At 40.7% G+C, this 17,372-nt stretch overlaps 1 protein-coding gene across 7 annotated transcripts in view; it reads right to left on the minus strand.

Annotated features, from left to right (window-relative positions):
- CDKAL1 (CDK5 regulatory subunit associated protein 1 like 1) overlaps nt 1-17,372 on the minus strand; it is a 1,056,598-nt gene that overhangs the window by 572,642 nt on the left and 466,584 nt on the right. The window lies entirely within an intron of this gene.

Genomic DNA, 17,372 nt, shown 5'->3' on the forward strand with positions numbered 1-17,372 from the left:
TAAATCAAACAAAATGGACTTTAAAACAAAGACTATAGTAAGAGATAAAGAAGGTCACTACCTAATGATAAAGGGAGCAATCCAACAGAAAGATATAACCATTATAAGTATCTACGCACCTAATATAGGAACACCTAAATATAAAAAGCAGACTTTGATGGATTTAAAGGGCAAGATCAACAGCAATACTATAATAGTAGAGTATTTCAATACCCCACTAACATCACTAGATAGATCCTCAAGAAAGAAAATTAACAAAGAAACAGCAGACTTAAAGGACACACTAGATCAACTTGATTTAATAGATATCTTTAGAACCTTTCACCCTAAAGCAGCAGAATATACATTCTTTTCAAGTACTCATGGTACATTCTCTAGAATAGACCACAGGGCACAAAAGCGGTCTCAACAAATTTAAGAAGACTGAAATCATATCGAGCAGTTTCTCTGATCACAATGGCATGAAACTAGAAATCAACCACAACAGAAAAACTAAAAAATACTCAAACACTTGGAAAGAAAATAGCACGTTATTAAATAACAAATGAGTAAACAATGAGATCAAAGAAGAAATTAAAATATTCCTAGAAACGAATGATAATGAGCATACATCAACTCAAAATTTATGGGACACAGCAAAAGCAGTCTTGAGAGGGAAGTTCACAGCATTACAGGCATATGTATAGAAGCTAGAAAAAGCTCAAATAAACAACTTGACCCTACATCTAAAAGAACTAGAAAAAGAACAGCAAGTAAAGCCCAGAGCTAGTATAAGGAAGGAAATAATAAAGATCAGAGCAGAAATAAATGACATAGAGGCTAAAAAAACAATACAGAGGATCAATGAAACCAGGAGCTGGTTCTTTGAAAAGGTAAACAAGATCGATGAACCTTTAACCAGACTCATGAAGAAAAAAAGAGAGAGGACTCAAATAAAATTAGAAACGTGAGTGGAGAAATAAAAACTGACAAAACAGAAATACAAAATATTGTAAGAAAATACTATAAAGAACTGTACGCCAAAAAACTAGACAACCTAGATGAAATGAAAAAATTCCTTGAAACATATAATCTTCCAAAAATTAATGTGGAAGAATCAGAAAACCTAAACAGACCAATTACAACAAATGAGATTGAAACAGTTACCAATAAACTATCAAAAAGAAAAGTCCTGAGCCTGATGGCTTCACAAGTGAATTCTACCAAATATTCAAAGAAGAACTAACTCCTATCCTTCTCAAGTTATTTCAAAAAATTCAAGAGGAAGGAAGACTTCCAAGCTCCTTTTATTAGGCGAGCATAATTCTGATTCCAAAACCAGGCAAAGACAACACAAAGAAAGAAAATTATAGGCCAATATCCCTGATGAATTTAGATGCTAAAATCCTCAACAAAATATTAGCAAACCAGATCCAGCAATATATGAAAAAAATCGTACACCAGGATCAAGTGGGATTTATTCTTGAGAGGCAAGGCTGGTACAATATTTGCAAATCAATCAATGTGATAAATCATATAAACAAAAGGAAGGAGAAAAACCACATAATAATTTTAATAGATACAGAAAAAGCATTTGATAAAATCCAGCACCCATTCATGATCAAAACTCTCAGCAAAGTGAGAGTACAGGGAACATACCTCAACATGATAAAGGCCATCTATGACAAACCCACAAGCAACATCATACTCAATGAGCAAAATTTAAAAGCAATACCCTTAAGATCAGGAACAAGGCAGGGGTGCCCCCTTTCACCACTCTTATTCAACATAGTTCTGGAAGTCGTAGCCAAAGCAATCAGACAAGAAAAAGAAATAAAAGGCATCCAAACTGGGAAATAAGAAGTAAAACTATCATTATTTGCAGATGATATGATATTGTTTATAGAAAACCCTAAAGTTGCAGTCAAAAACTACTAGACCTGAAAAATGAATTCAGCAAAGTGGCAGGATATAAAATTAATACTCAGAAATCAGAGGCATTTTTACACACTAACAATGAACTGTCAGAAAGGGAAATTAAGGAATCAATTCCCTTTACCATTGCAACAACAAAAAATAAAGTACCTAGGAATAAATTTAACCAGGCTGATTAAAGACTTGTACTTCAGGAAATTATAAAACATTGATAAAAGAAATCAGGGAAGATACAAACAAGTGGAAGCGTATACCGTGCTCATGGTTAGGAAGAATAAACATCATTAAAATGTCTATATTACCCAAAGCAATTTATATATTCAATGCAATACCAATTAAAATACCAATGACATATGCCAAAGATACAGATGCATGGTTAAGGTGTTTATTTGAGACTCTTCTCCAAAGAGGACATACAGATGGCCAATAGGTATATGAAAAAAATGCTCAACATCAGTAATCATTAGAGAAATGCAAATTAAAACTACAATGAGATATCACCTCACACCAATCAGAATGGCACTCATCAACAAAACAAAACAGAATAAGTACTGGCGAGGATGTGGAGAAAAGGGAACCCTTCTGCACTGCTGGTGGGAATGCAGACTGGTGCAGCCACTGTGGAAAACATATGGAGATTCCTCAAAAAATTAAAAATTGAACTGCCTTTTGACCCAGCTATCCCACTGTTAGGAATATACCCCAAGAACACCATAGCAATGTTTGAAAAGGAGAAAGGCACCCCCATGTTTATGGCAGCATTGTTCACAATAGTGAAGATCTGGAAACAGCTCAAGTGTTCATCAGAGGACGAGTGGATTAAAAAGCTTGGTACATATATACTATGGAATACTACTCAGCCATAAGAAATGATGACATCAGATCATTTACAACAACATGGATGAACCTTGACAACATTATACTGAGCAAAATAAGTAAATCAGAAAAAACTAAGAAGTATATGATTCCATACATAGGTGGGACATAAAAATGAGACTCAAAGACATGGACAAGAGTGTGGGGGTTAAAGGGTGGGGGGGCACAAGAGCGAGGGAATTGGGGGAGGGGGAGGGGCACAAAGAAAACCAATTGGAAGGTGACAGAATACAATTGGTCTTTTGGTGATGGGAATGCAGCATAAGCAAATATCAAAATAACCTAGAGCTGTTTTATCTGAACATATGTACCCTGATTTTTCAATGTCACCCCATCAAAATTAATAAAAATTAAAAAAAAGAATTTGTCTCAAGGCTAATTCAGGCAGTTAGAAGAATAGTATAAGGATGCTAATTCTGCTTCTCAGGCCACATCCTGCAAAAGGGGCCCCAAGAAAATTGGCGATTTGTCTCCTCTGATTTTGCCAATTGGATTTAAAAAAATAGGTCAGGAATGCCCTGAAATGGAACTAACAATACAAGGACATAAATTTAAAGGACTTTTAGATACTGGAGCTGATGTTTCTGTTATTGCTAAGCTACACTGGCCTCCTTCCGGGACCACTCATGCAGCAGCCACAGAAGTACAAGGTATAGGGCAGAGTAAATCCCCTCAACAAACTTCTAGTTTTCTACATTGGGAATATTAAGAAGGTCATTCTGGATTTTTTAGACCTTATGTGCTCTCTGGATGGCCAGTTAATTTGTAGGGTAGAGATGTTTTGAAAAATACAGAAGCGTTGCTTGTCAGTCCCAACGGTTTAGTCAGTACTCAGATGCTTGATCGGGGATTTTTGCCCACTAAGGGACTAGGGAAAGAACAGAGAGAAATTCTCACCTCCATAGAAATGGCATCAATACCAGAAGGTGTGGATAGGATATCAAAATTTAGCATAGGGGCCTTGGTAGCTCCTGCTATCCCAATAATGCATTGTGCAGACCCAATTACTTGGAAATCAGATAATCCTGTATGGGTAGACCAATGGCCGCTTTCTCAGGAGAAACTTAGGGCAGCTGCTCGATTGGTACAAGAGCAGCTACAGCTTGGGCACACTGAACCATCTAATAGCCATATTTTGATCTTGTCGCCTCCTTGATTATCAATGGGCATAGGCGACCCTTACAGCTTAGAGGTTTTGAGCCTCAAAATTATTGTTGTTCCTTTTTTCAAAGGATCAACAACAATGGCTCTGGGAAACTTCCACTAAATGGCAAATTGCTTTTGCAAATCAATGGACTTTATACTGAAACAGTCAACTTAAAATCAGTTCAAAGACTAGAATTATATGCTATTATCATGGCTTTTCAGCATATGCCATATTCCTCCTTTAATCTATACACAGACAGCAAATATTTACTTTTGGTTGTTTTCACTATAAAGACTGCTGTCTTAGGGAAAACTGCAGATGAACTATTTCAGCAGTTCCTCCTTCTTCAAAGACTTGTATGTCAACATAGAGCTCCATGTTTTATAGAACATACTTGAGCTCACTCCATGCTCCCTAGAGCTTTAGCACAAGGGAATGCCCTTGTTGATCAAGCTACTCAAAAGGAAATTATTTGGAGCAACCATGACAGATCGAACAATTCAGTCTCATACTATTCATCACCAGAACGCTGCAGCCCTGTGTAAACAGCTTCAACTTTCTCGGGAAGCAGCATGGCAGATTGGTAAATCCTGTCCAAGGTGTCCTATACTACAATCTGCCCCTTCATTTGGAGTTAACCTTCAAGGACTCCTACCAGGACTACTTTGGCAAATGGAGGTTACTCATATACCTTCATTTGGCAAACAGCCCTATGTCCAGGTTACAGTGGATACTTATTCTAGATTTATATACATAGTAACCTCTGCCAGAACAGGAGAGGCTGCTAAGCAGGTTATAGCTCATTGTCTGTATGCATTTTTCTATTATTGGATTTCCTAAATCGGTTAAAACTGACAATGTTCCTGCATATGGAGCAAAAGCATTTACTGTATTTTGTCAAACCTTTCGAATTATAGGTATTTCTTACAATCTTTAAAGTCAAGGTATTATTAAGCATACCCAGTAAATATTTTAAGGTCAATTTAAAAAAAAATTAAAAGGGAGAGTCATATCCTGCACCTCCTACAGGTCTACCATAATCATGTTTTTTACTTAAAGAATTTTAAATTTCTTTTGAATGCTGATGAACAAGATATGCCAAATCTTCTTCTCCTGCAAACTTCTACCTTCTTTTATTTGATCCAGCTAATAACACTGTTTTATCTTTTTCTAAATAGCTCCAGATATACAGAAAAGGTTTATATAGGTGGATGGGATCCTCAAACCCCTCAGCAAGATCTTCTGAGCATGGCTTTTAAGATACGAAGAGTCAAAAAAAGCCCAATAGAGATCAGGTGAACTACTAGCTTTTAGGACATGCCCTTAAAGGCTCCAACACCCCAAAGGGGTCTCATCGGAATCTATCTGGGTCCTGCTTCAATAGTGAAAAGGAAGGTCATTGAGCTAAAGCCTGCCAGGCTTACATGCCTTTGCTGTGAGTACAAAGGGACACTGGAGGCCCTGGCTGGTTGGCTCAGCGGTAGAGCGTCAGCCTGGCATGTGGGGGACCCGGGTTCGATTCCCGGCCAGGGCACATAGGAGAAGCGTCCATTTGCTCCTCCACCCCCCCCTCCTTCCTCTCTGTATCTCTCTTCCCCTCCCGCAGCCAAGGCTCCATTGGAGCAAAGATGGCCCGGGCGCTGGGGATGGTTCCTTGGCCTCTGCCCCAGGCGCTAGAGTGGCTCTGGTCGCGACAGAGCGACCCCCCGGAGGGGTAGAGCATCGCCCCCTGGTGGGCAGAGCGTTGCCCCTGGTGGGCATGCCGTGTGGATCCCGGTCGGGCGCATGCGGGAGTCTGTCGGACTGTCTCTCCCTTTTTCCAGCTTCAGAAAAATACAAAAAAAAAAAAAAAAAAAGGAACACTGGAAGGTAGGCTTCCCTCTCGCTCCTCTAAGGGAGGGTTCAGTCTCTTCCAGCCCTGCTCCAGCCACCTATGACCTAACCTTGCCCAGAATGCTGGGGTTTGCTACTGAAGGCTAAAGGTTTCTAGGGCCGTAGGCCCCATCTACGACACTGTGGATGAGCCTAGGGTATTTATTCCAAGAAGCAAGTAAACTGATCTCATTTGCACAAGGGCCACTTAACTATGTCTTGCCTGAATAGTCAGGTTTTTTATTCTTCCCTCGAAGATCTCTGCTGTGGGTGTTGATAGTCCTATTTTCTGCTGCTTTGTTTAATATATAGTGTTTCCTTTATTCCTCCTACCTCAATGCCCCACTCATATTTCAGGCTGGGACCTACTCCTAATTTAGAGCTCTCTCTCTTCCCCTTTTGCCAACTTCTATTGTAAATTTACCTTTGCCACCCAGCTTAGCATATCCCAAGGTTCTCTTTACCATGCCACAGTTGCAGAGCTCCAGGAAAATCATCCTGGTCTCATCTCTCCAGGCAGAGGATAACAGAAGCTCCATCTCTACACATGCTGCAGATGGCTTTTCCAGTCTACGTGAATCATTACCAGCTAGAAGCAGCAGTCATTGGGACTTGGACGTGAGCTGCAAAGTATAGAATTGTGACAACAATTCCAGTGCCATGCAGACTTTTCCTGGATGTGGACTTTTTCTGGACTCCTGCTCCTTGTGTTAGCTCCTAATGGACTGAACTGGGATTGGGTTGCATTCATAGGGATTTGGAATGTGTTGGTGCCAACTTGGACTTGGTGAACATGTTAAGGACACTACTCTTTTATGGATTCTTGTTGTATTGGCCAAGAATTTTCTTAAAGGCTTTAATCACTGTAAAAAAAAAAAAATATATATATATATATATATATATATATATATATATATATGGCTGGATAAAGAAGATGTGGCACATATACACTATGGTATACTACTGAGCCTTAAGAAATGATGACATCGGATCATTTACAATAAAATGGTGGGATCTTGATAACATTATATGGAGTGAAATAAATAAATCAGAAAAAAAACAAGAACTGCATGATTCCATACATTGGTGGGACATAAAAACGAGACTAAGAAACATGGACAAGAGTGTGTTGGTTTTGGGGGGGGGGAAGAAGAAAGGGGAGGGGGAGGGGCACAAAAAAAACTAGATAGAAGGTGATGGAGGACAATCTGACTTTGGGTGATAGGTATACATCATAATTGAATCACAAGAACGGCCCTGGCTGGTTGGCTCAGCAGTAGAGTGTCGGTCTGGCGTGCGGGGGACCTGGGTTCCATTCCCGGCCAGGGCACATAGGAGAATCATCCATTTGCTTCTCCACCACCCCCTCCTTCCTCTCTGTCTCTCATTTCCCCTCCCGCAGCCAAGGCTCCATTGGAGCAAAGATGGCCCGGGTGCTGGGGATGGCTCCTTGGCCTCTGCCTCAGGTGCTAGAGTGGCTCTGATCGAGGCAGAGCGACGCCCCGGAGGGGCAGAGCATCGCCCCCTGGTGGGCGTGCTGGGTGGATCCCGGTCGGGCGCATGCGGGAGTCTGTCTGACTGTCTCTCCCCATTTCCAGCTTCAGAAAAATAAAAAAATAAAAAAAATTGAATCACAAGAGAACCTGGCCCTGGGCGGCTGGCTCAGCAGTAGAGCGTCGGCCTGGAGTGCGGAAGTCCCGGGTTCAATTCCCGGCCAGGGCACACAGGAGAGGCAACCATCTGCTTCTCCACCCCTCCCCCTGTCCTTCCTCTCTGTCTCTCTTCCCCTCCCGCAGCCTAGGCTCCATTGGAGCAAAAGATGGCCCAGGTGCTGGGGATGGCTCCTTGGCGTCTGCCCCAGGCGCTAGAGTGGTTCTGGTCGCGACAGAACGACGCCCTGGATGGGCAGAGCATCGCCCCCTGGTGGCGTGTCGGGTGGATCCTGGTCGGGTGCATGTGGGAGTCTGTCTGACTGCCTCCCCGTTTCCAGCTTCAGAAAAATACAAAAAAAAAAAAGAGAGAGAGAACCTGGACATAGTTTTCTTTGAATATATGTACCCTGAATATTGATGTCACCCCATTAAAATTAATAAAAATTTATTTATAAAACAACAACACCAAAAGAAAAAAAAACATTACAGTGAAAACCCAAAGGAGTAAGAGTCTGCGCCACAAATCTCAGGAGTTGAAGAAGGCACAGGACAAGAAGAAGGAGGTAGAATCTGTTATTCCCTACATTGGAAAACCTTCAGAGAAACTGTTAAGCATTAGTAAAAAAGTAAGATCCAGAAACTAAATTTGACTATGTCTATTTCAGTATAAGGGCAAAATAAAAAAAAGCCTAAATAAAATGTCTATAATAATATAAAAAACTTATTTGTATGAATTCTTTGACTTTTTGGAAAAACTTATGAACGATGGCATTTTGAGTGACATCCCCACATAAAAGATTACTGATTCATGTGCACATATACAAAATTAACATGTGAACCAATATATAACTTCAGAGCAAAACAACAACAACAACAATAAACCATTCAATGAAATAGTCTCTTTTCATACATCAAGTCCTTTGTGGAGTTATACAACTGGCTGGCATCTCCCTTGATAAAAAGTAGTATAGTACCGGACAGTAGTCCTTGGAACCAGAGGATGTGGACTTGATTTTTGGTTCCACCAGTTGGTAGCTACTTTTGATAGCTACACAATTTCTCTTACTGAGTTTCAGTTTTCATCAATGAAGTAACTAATGAATAGCACCCAACTCGCTGGTTATCCTAAATATTAAATCAGATAAAATAAAGTTTCTAAGATTGTTCTTACAAATATATATTTTTTTATATTTCATTTATATACCAATTTTTTATTTATATGTTCTATATAGTCCATATTTATATATAATAAATATTGGTAAATATGAACTCCTTAATCAATGACTTGCTGCATCTGCTTGGGTAAGTTATTGAATCACTCTGATCTTTACCTTTACATTTGTAAAATGGAGGTCATACTGTCTAGTCTATATTCAATAGATTATCCCTACAAATTAGGGAGGGAATTAACCCAATTTCTGCACTGCCACGTTTATTAGTTTACTGGGGTTGCCCTTACAAAGTACGATACGCTGGATGGCTTAAACAACAGAAATTCCTGTTTTGGAGGCTAGAAGTCCAAGACCATATGTCGGCAGGATTGGTTCCTTCCAACGGCTGTCAGGAAGAATTTGATGCCTTTCTCCTACTTCTCATGGGTTGCTGGTGATCTCTGGGGTTCCTAGTTGAAGCATTATCCTGACTGTTGCCTTTACCTTTACAGGACATTCTCCCTATCTGAGCGTCTGTCAACAAAACTATTTAAGGAACAGCAGTCATAGTAAATTACAGCCCATCCTAATAGCTTCATTTTAACTCAATTACCCCTGTGAAGACACTATCTAAATAAGGTCATACATACTGTGAGGAGTTGGGGGTTAGGAAGAATTTTTATATAAGAAATTTAATCCTGCCCTGGGCAGTTGTCTCAGCAGTAAAGTGTCAGCCTGGCATGTGGACGTCCCGGGTTCAATTCTCAGTCAGGGCACACAGGAGAGGTAACCATCTGCTTTTCTACTACTCCCCTTCCCCCTTCTCTCTGTCTCTTTCCTTCCTATAGCCATGACTTGAATGGTTTGAGCAAGTTGGCCCTGGGTGCTGAGAGTGGCTCTATGGCCTCACCTAAGGCACTCAAATAGCTTAGTTGTTGAGCAATGGAATGATGCCCCAGATAGGCAGAGCATCGCCCCATAGAAGGCTTGCCGGGTGGGTTCCTGTAGGAGTACATGCGGGAGTCTGTCTCTCTGCCTCTCCACCTCCCACTTATAAAAAATATAATAACTAGATAAAAAGAAAAGAGAAAAAAATAATTTTAACGCTGCCTGACCAGGTGGTAGTGCAGTGGATAGAGCGTCAACATGGGATGCTGAGGACCCAGGTTTGAAACCACAGGGTCACTGGCTTGAGCATGGGCTCACCAGCTTGTGTGTGGGGTTGTTGGCTTGACTGTGGGGTCATGATGCCATGATTGCTGGCTTGAGCCCAAAGGTTGCTGGCTTGAAGCTCAAGGTCACTGGCTTGAGCAAGGAGTAACTGGCTCTGCTGGAACCCCCCAGTCAAGGAACGTATAAGAAAGCAATCATTGAATAACTAAAGTGCCACAGCTATGAGTTAATGCTTCTCAATTCTCTCCCTTCCTGTCTGTCCCCCAACCTCTCTAAAAAAATTTTTTTTAACCAATAACACTATGCTCCATTTAAGAGGCTGCAAATCAGGGTATACATGAGGGGTTTAATGTGGTACCCACATCTGAAGTCCTAGAGAAGTCTAACTCTTGGCTAGAATTCATCAGGCCCCCAGGCTACCAAGTTAAAATAGCCAAATAGCTATTTCTGCAGCACAAATCTACTTTCTCCACAGACAAGATTGCCGCACAGAACACCCAATTAAATTCAAATGTCAGAAAAACAACGAATACATTTTCAGTTAAGTATGTCTCATGAACCCCCTATATTTTTATTTGGTAAAGGTTCCATCCTACCCACTGATGGGCTGCTGGTGCATTGCTGCACTGAACTAGCTATTCAAGGTCAGGCAGCATTGCTTCAAGTTTCCCCATAAGAATTACCTGAGGTTCCTGTTCCACGCAGAAATTTCCAGGCTCCATCCCAGACCCAGGGAATCAGACCCTCCACAGAGGAGTCTGGAAAGCTATAGGTTCAACCAACAGCAGCCAAGATGATTCTTATAAAAGACATTTGGTAAACAATGGGTTAGATGAGAAAAAAGAACTGGTGAAGAACTGTTAGTACAAAGAAAATAATAAAGTAAAAACAGAATCTAGAATAAACAGCGGGAATAACAAATATCTTTCTAATTCAGAACATGAGAATGTAGAAAATAAGACTAGATAACCACAAATAATTAATGCTTACTATCTGGGAAGGTGAAGTGGGTGTAATAATTGTATTAGTCAAACTGTTTTCCCTTGTCCTTACTCCACCAGGTATGACCCTGCTAAACTCAAGAGTGCTCTGTGACCATGGCTACCTCCTGGTGGAAATAAGCACCTGCTGTTCCATCCCTCCTAGCACTGTTCTGGCTCTCCCTGAGGCCTGGTCAGGAGCGAGTTCCTACCACCTCTGATTCTCAGCCTCCCCAGCACAGGGAAATAGTCTTTCTCCCTACAAGTGGAGAGTGTGAGGGCAGAACACTGCCTGCTCTGTAGGTGGTCTGGGTAGAGCTCAAAGTTTTGAAGTATGTTTCAAATACTAGGGGGAAATAACAAGCAAAATGAAAGGAAATACTACATTAAAATGAAATGTGTGCTTATTTAAGTTGATTTTAAATAAAGAACCTAAAGCATTTAAATAAATCTCATTAACTGCATATACAATAATGGTTTAGTCATGACTAGCAGCCTTTTTAAGCAACGTATCATTGGTTTACAAAACTAAATTACAGTAAATAAGTAAAGACTTGTTGAAGTAACCGTAAAAGGTGCTGAACTGGGACATATTCTTTATACAATCCAACCTGCTTTTGGTCCTTCATCAATTCTGATAACTTAATACCAAGTCTCCTCTTGTACGAGGTATTTAAAAAGATTTCTGAGCTCAGTATAATTTGAACTCTGTCCTATGGGGGGGCTTAAATTCAACAAGATCATTATACATATTACATAATACACACAAATCACACAGTAATACATACACAGTTCTATCACATTATATCTAATTTTAGCTTTTGGATTTTAATTTACAGTGGTTGACTTTTTATTTAATATAGTTTGGTTTATTAGGAAAGGATACAACAACAACAAAGGAGAAACAACCAGAAAATCTGAGAACTCATTAGAACAGATCCAATATCTAGTATTCTTGCAGATATATTATAGCAAGACACCCAAGGATATAATTCCTATAACAAAAATGAATAAAATTCTTATGACTGAGGCTAAACCAATACTTTGAATAAAAATACATTTAACTGAAGATTCCTCTTAATAAAATAATAAGAATATCTATTAATAAAAATATTCTGTCTCATAATTGCATTGAGACAGACTACAATGAAATCAGACTTGGTTACTTAGGATAAAAATGTTTACTATATAAATTAACTTGTCAATTGAAGGAAACTTTTCCCCATTAAGGTAGTGATTTTTCAACAGGTGTGCCATAATAATTTTTAAAACATGCAATACCTGACTATTTAGTCAGAGGCACTGACCTCTTTGCCCTTAGATTGTCAAATAAAAAAATGACAACAGTCAACACAACAATAGCCATCTGGTGTGAATAAACCAAAATTATATCTAATTTTTGTCAGAGTGGCAAAGACTATATTTTTTGATGTGCCACAGAATTTCAGTAATTAGTTTAAATGTGTCACAGGATGAAAAAAAATAAATATTTATGTAGCATCACAAAGCTTGTTTTGGACACAGTATTAAAATCAAAGTTTAGTGGTGTCTGGTCCAGTATGGCTTTTCATTTGCCTACCAATAAAGAGTCAGGCAATAATTCATTGTAATCATTCAATTAACTTTGTATTTATAATTTGTATCTCAAATAAAATATATTTTTAATCAATACTAAATATTTTCAAGTAATTATCCTTAAGACTCATCAAAATCTGATACAGATAGTATCCAATCCTTATTAAGTTGCTATTACGTATTCAAATATCAACTTTCAGGAGCCTGTTATTCAGATCCCACACTGTGACAGTGTGCTCTGTGTCAAATAGCTCCACCAGGACCCCCAAGACAGCATTCCTGCAAGGCTCTGAGTAAAGCTGGCCAGAGGAGGTCACCAGTGATCGGGAAGTAGAAGTGAACAGCAGCCACTGCTCTCTGAGTAAAGACCATCATAATTAGAAGTGGTGACAGAGATGCAGAGATGTGGGTAGGTTCCAGCTTATTCTCACCTTCTCCCACTGTGCTTCCAGTAAGTCTGTCCCTGTTACCAATGGCAGCCCACGGCCTACAACCAAATGCTTGGCAGCAAACTCAGAGGCAGCTGCTACACAGCACAGTTGCTCCAAGTCCTCATAACCTTCTCTCTCACCATCCACTCAGATGGCTGGCCACCCTGGGCTTATGACTCTGCTCTTCCAACTCCAACCTCGCCCTGCACCTCCCCCGACACTGCAGAAATGCTCATTCTTGTACTAAACCCTTATTCCATAACTCAAACTCACAGTGGTCCACTTCCCTGATTGACCCTTGACTAATACACACACCTTCTACACCACAGTTGTGAGAGAACTAGCCAAAGTTTTATTTTCCCTAATTATTATTTGTTTTTTCATAATCACTTTTAAGAATACAATTTCTAATCCCAAAAGAATTCCTGTTTATCATGACAACGAAAGTGAGACCAACTCTGCCCTGTGATATAAATACATAAGGACTTCAAAGTTTTACTTGTTCCTTAAGGGTTGATGAATTTTTTTTTCTTTTTAGAAGCACCATCTTTATTACCAGAATTCTCTCTTCCCTGTTACTATGTGCAACTATATGGAAAATACAATCATGGTTGAGCAATCAAACTAAAGCATGCAGGAGCAAAAAAAAATAATCTCATCTTTTCCAATAATTATATAAGGGCACTGTAAAAGCAGCAAAATTAAGAAAAGGAACATCAAGATAGATCTCTGAAGACTTGTAAAATGAAGCATATCACTAATGCTCAATTATTAAAGTCTCAAAGGAACCCAGGCTGAGTAAAGTAATGAATACGCATTTACCAATCTGAGCTGCACTTTATTCAAGAACACATCTCCAAATAATGATGCTTGGAAGATTAAAGAAGATAAGTGTTTCAAAGACTAATATCCACAGGAAAACTCTGAAATCAAAATGAAGATATCCAACATTAAAGGTGTCCCCGCATGAGTGTGTGAAAGGGGGAAGGAGAGGAGGGTGTATCGGGTTATTCAAATATAAAAACTGGGCAGAGTCTTTTGTTGAACAGGTCTACTAGATGCATTAAATATAATTTGCCTTTTCCATCTAAAGTTCAAACTTGCTCATTTTTCCCCAGAAAATCAGTGATTTGCTATTATGGCTCCATGCCATTTAGTGAGTCTATAGAAGACAGTGACAACCATAGTACAAGACAGAGACATGACTTGTGGGCAAAAAGCCCTGGGATCACTGAGCACATCACTACTTCCCTATACCCCCAGCAGGGTGTTTTTTTTTTTAACTCATCTTTTTTTTTTTTTCAAATATTTTATTTATTGATTTTTTAGAGAGAGAGAGAGAGAAGGGGGAGGAGCAGGAAGCTTCGACTCCCATATGTGCCTTGACCGGGCAAGCCCAAGGTTTCGAACCGGCGACCTCAGTGTTCCAGGTCGACGCTTTATCCCACTGCGCCACCACAGGTCAGGTCCCCCAGCAGGGTTTTACCTCAAACAATCCTTCATCTATCTCCCATTAATACTGCCTCATAGGCCTGCTGTCATCCCATCACCAATGACCATTCTTCTCTTATTGCCTTTTGGATTGCTTTTTCTATCTCTTTTTTACCTCCCAATATTGTATCCCATACTTTTTTAAAAATTATCACTTCTTTTCACTGTATACTCATTTCTTAGAGATTTCATCAATATCCATGGCTTAAAATGTCAACAATTCTTAAAATTAGATCACCAGCTCCAATTCCTTTTTTGAACTTCAGGTATAACTATATATTCAACTGGATCTTTGATATCTTATAGCCAATTTAAATAACACAGCCAAACTTGAATTGTAGAACTTCTTACACAGATGTGTCCTATTTCCAATCTTCCACACTCTATACCTTATCCATAAAACTAGGAGCAATAAATGTCTCCTGTTAGTCAAATAAGTTTGTAAATATGATATATATGTTTGCTTGCTTATATTTTGCATTGGGCATGGGAGACAGGCTGTAGGCTAGCAAGGTCCTTATAGCCTAAGGCTTGGTTTTAAGACTAAGCCTTTCCCACCCTTTTAATACTACGATCTTCTCAAAACTAAGCTTTTCCCCACACCCTTGACTGTTGCATGATGTGGGGTGGTGCACTCTTATGAGGAATCCCATTTATGCCTCAGATAAGTGGCTTTGTATCAGAGATTTCCTGATTTGTATATTGGCTTAAAGGCCTTAATTTCTACACTATAAAATGAGGCAGACTGGGGGCACTCTTGCTCAGATCCTGCCATCAGCATTGCAGAGGAGGGGCAGCCCAAGTGGCAGAGTGCTGAAGGAGAAGCCAGTCTATACAGAGTTAGTGCAAAGAGAAGGAGATGGGGAACAGAGGTGAATAAGACTGGTGGGGCCTTTGATTCTAGTAATACTGGGATGAGTCAGTGGCTTTGGGAGCCCTGAATGGAAAGGGAAGTGTTTTCCCGCTGTGTGTATTTTCTTGCCTGCAGGGTGCAAGCTAGGATTAAAGGTAATGGCCCATCAGTTCTTGGCTTTGTTGTTTCATTATCACCTGTCCGAATCAAATGCAAACCTGCATGGGAATGGCCATGACGGTAGCCACTGGCCATACATCTCCCTTCATCTTCCTCACACCTTACATCTAAATACTGTCTGATCAAACCAACTGTGCAGGCAAGTACAATTGACTAAGTATGTATGAATATTTGTAAGTGATTGTGTAATGAGATTTTGAATCTGTCCATTTCTCTCCATCTCCACTGTCATTATACCAGGTCAAACCACCACTTTATATCATCAAATAGCTTCTTTAAAAAAAAAAGAGTCTGGGAGAGATCCAACATGGTGGTAGAGAAGGTGAATGATACACTCACTTTATCCCAGGACCAAACAGCAATTACAGCTAAATTTAAGAAAAACCATCCTGAAAAACCAACTCAAGACTAAAAGAAGAAGAGTCTTACAATCAAGGATTCACAGAAGAAGCCACATCAAGACTGGTAGGAAGGGCAGAGACGCAAGAAGGGCTGGCCCAACTTCCACGAACCATAGCTGATGTTCCAGAGGGATATCTAAGCTCAGGGGATTCCCCCTGAAAAGGAAGAGGCCTGAACCCCAAGCCAGGCTCCCCAGTTCAGAGCACCAGAGCTGGGAAGAGGAGCCTTCATACTACCTGGCTATGAAAAGTGGCGAGGTTTCTGTCTGCCAGAAAGAGACAGGAGTCTGCAGAGACTAGGCACCATTTTAAAGAGCAAATGCAAAAATCTCATTCGCAACCATTTAACCTGGGCTTTGGCAGAAGTATGGCTGAGCAGACTAGTCACATGAGGAGAGTCTGAGGTTTGTGGATCTGAGGAGAGACACAATGGGACAGCCACCAGGATCCCTGTGCAGAGTCATTGTCCCATACAGCAGCTGACATCATTTTTGGGCAGAGCACTTCCCTCCATTCAGCATCAGCCTGAGGGAAAGAAATTTGCCCTACTCTGTAGACATTAGGCTCTGTTGAGGAGTCAGCAGCCTTGGCCAGGGAGTAAAGGTCTGGACAAACTCAGGATATGACCGTGACTTAGCAACAGCTCATGTGGCTTTGAGGTGGGAGCCATTTCCTGTGAATCTGATTGGCTCTTCCCCCAATGGGAGACTCAGTAGAACTACCCTCCTGGATGCCAGCAGACCCACACTCTGGGTTACAAGGCCCCACCTGGGAGAGAGAGACCTGTGACTCTGGGGTGGGGACCACATCTACCACCTTCCCTGAAACCTGACTGGTACCTCCCCCTCAGGGAAGATCCAAAAGCTCCATTCTCCTGACTCCACCAGAGGCTCTTTCAGTGACAGAGGCTAAAAGGTAGCCAGCAGGCAGAAGCAGCCAGAGGTGGATATCAAGAAGCCTTGGGACTTTTGCTGACCTGACCCTGGGCCAGGTTCTTGTAAAAGCTGGACTTAATGTGCAGTTTGGTCCTTCTTGTGTGCACCTTAGCCCAGCAGAGGCTGCTATAAAATATGGATCGTTTGTAGCCCAAACATGTTGCTCAGGGCCAGTCACAGGTAGCATCATACATTGGCCCACACCAGGTTCTCTCCCAAGAGGACTAGAACCAACACAACCAGTGGCCTTCTTCAAACAACATCACAGCAGAATACAATTAGCTTTATAAGCAGCATATCCAAAAGGAGAACTCATCAGGCACCAAACCCAGTTGAGGCGAATATACTTCCTGTGGTCAGCACCTGCATAACAGTTTCAATGCATTGGTCAAGGTAGAGCCTCACAGTCAGCCAGCCTGAGGGTTGATCTCACAACCAACACCAATCAAGACTTGATTATAATAGAATGGCTCCCATAATTCATATAAGGGACATTCCTGGAGCACACAGCTCAGGTGATCAAGGAGTCTACACCACTGGAGCCAACCTACCACGTAAGGCCACCCCACAAAGATTGAGAATCATAGCAGGTCTATCTAATTCATAGAAACAAACACAAAAAGGCAACCAAAATGGGGAGAAAAAGAACAGGCCCCAAATGACAGAAGAAATCTCTAGAAAATGAGATAACTAAAATGGAGAGAAGCAATTTATCAGATACAGAGATCAGAGTAATAGTCA

Source organism: Saccopteryx bilineata, chromosome 3 (assembly GCF_036850765.1).
Source record: "Saccopteryx bilineata isolate mSacBil1 chromosome 3, mSacBil1_pri_phased_curated, whole genome shotgun sequence".
Classification (NCBI taxonomy): Eukaryota; Metazoa; Chordata; class Mammalia; order Chiroptera; family Emballonuridae; genus Saccopteryx; species Saccopteryx bilineata.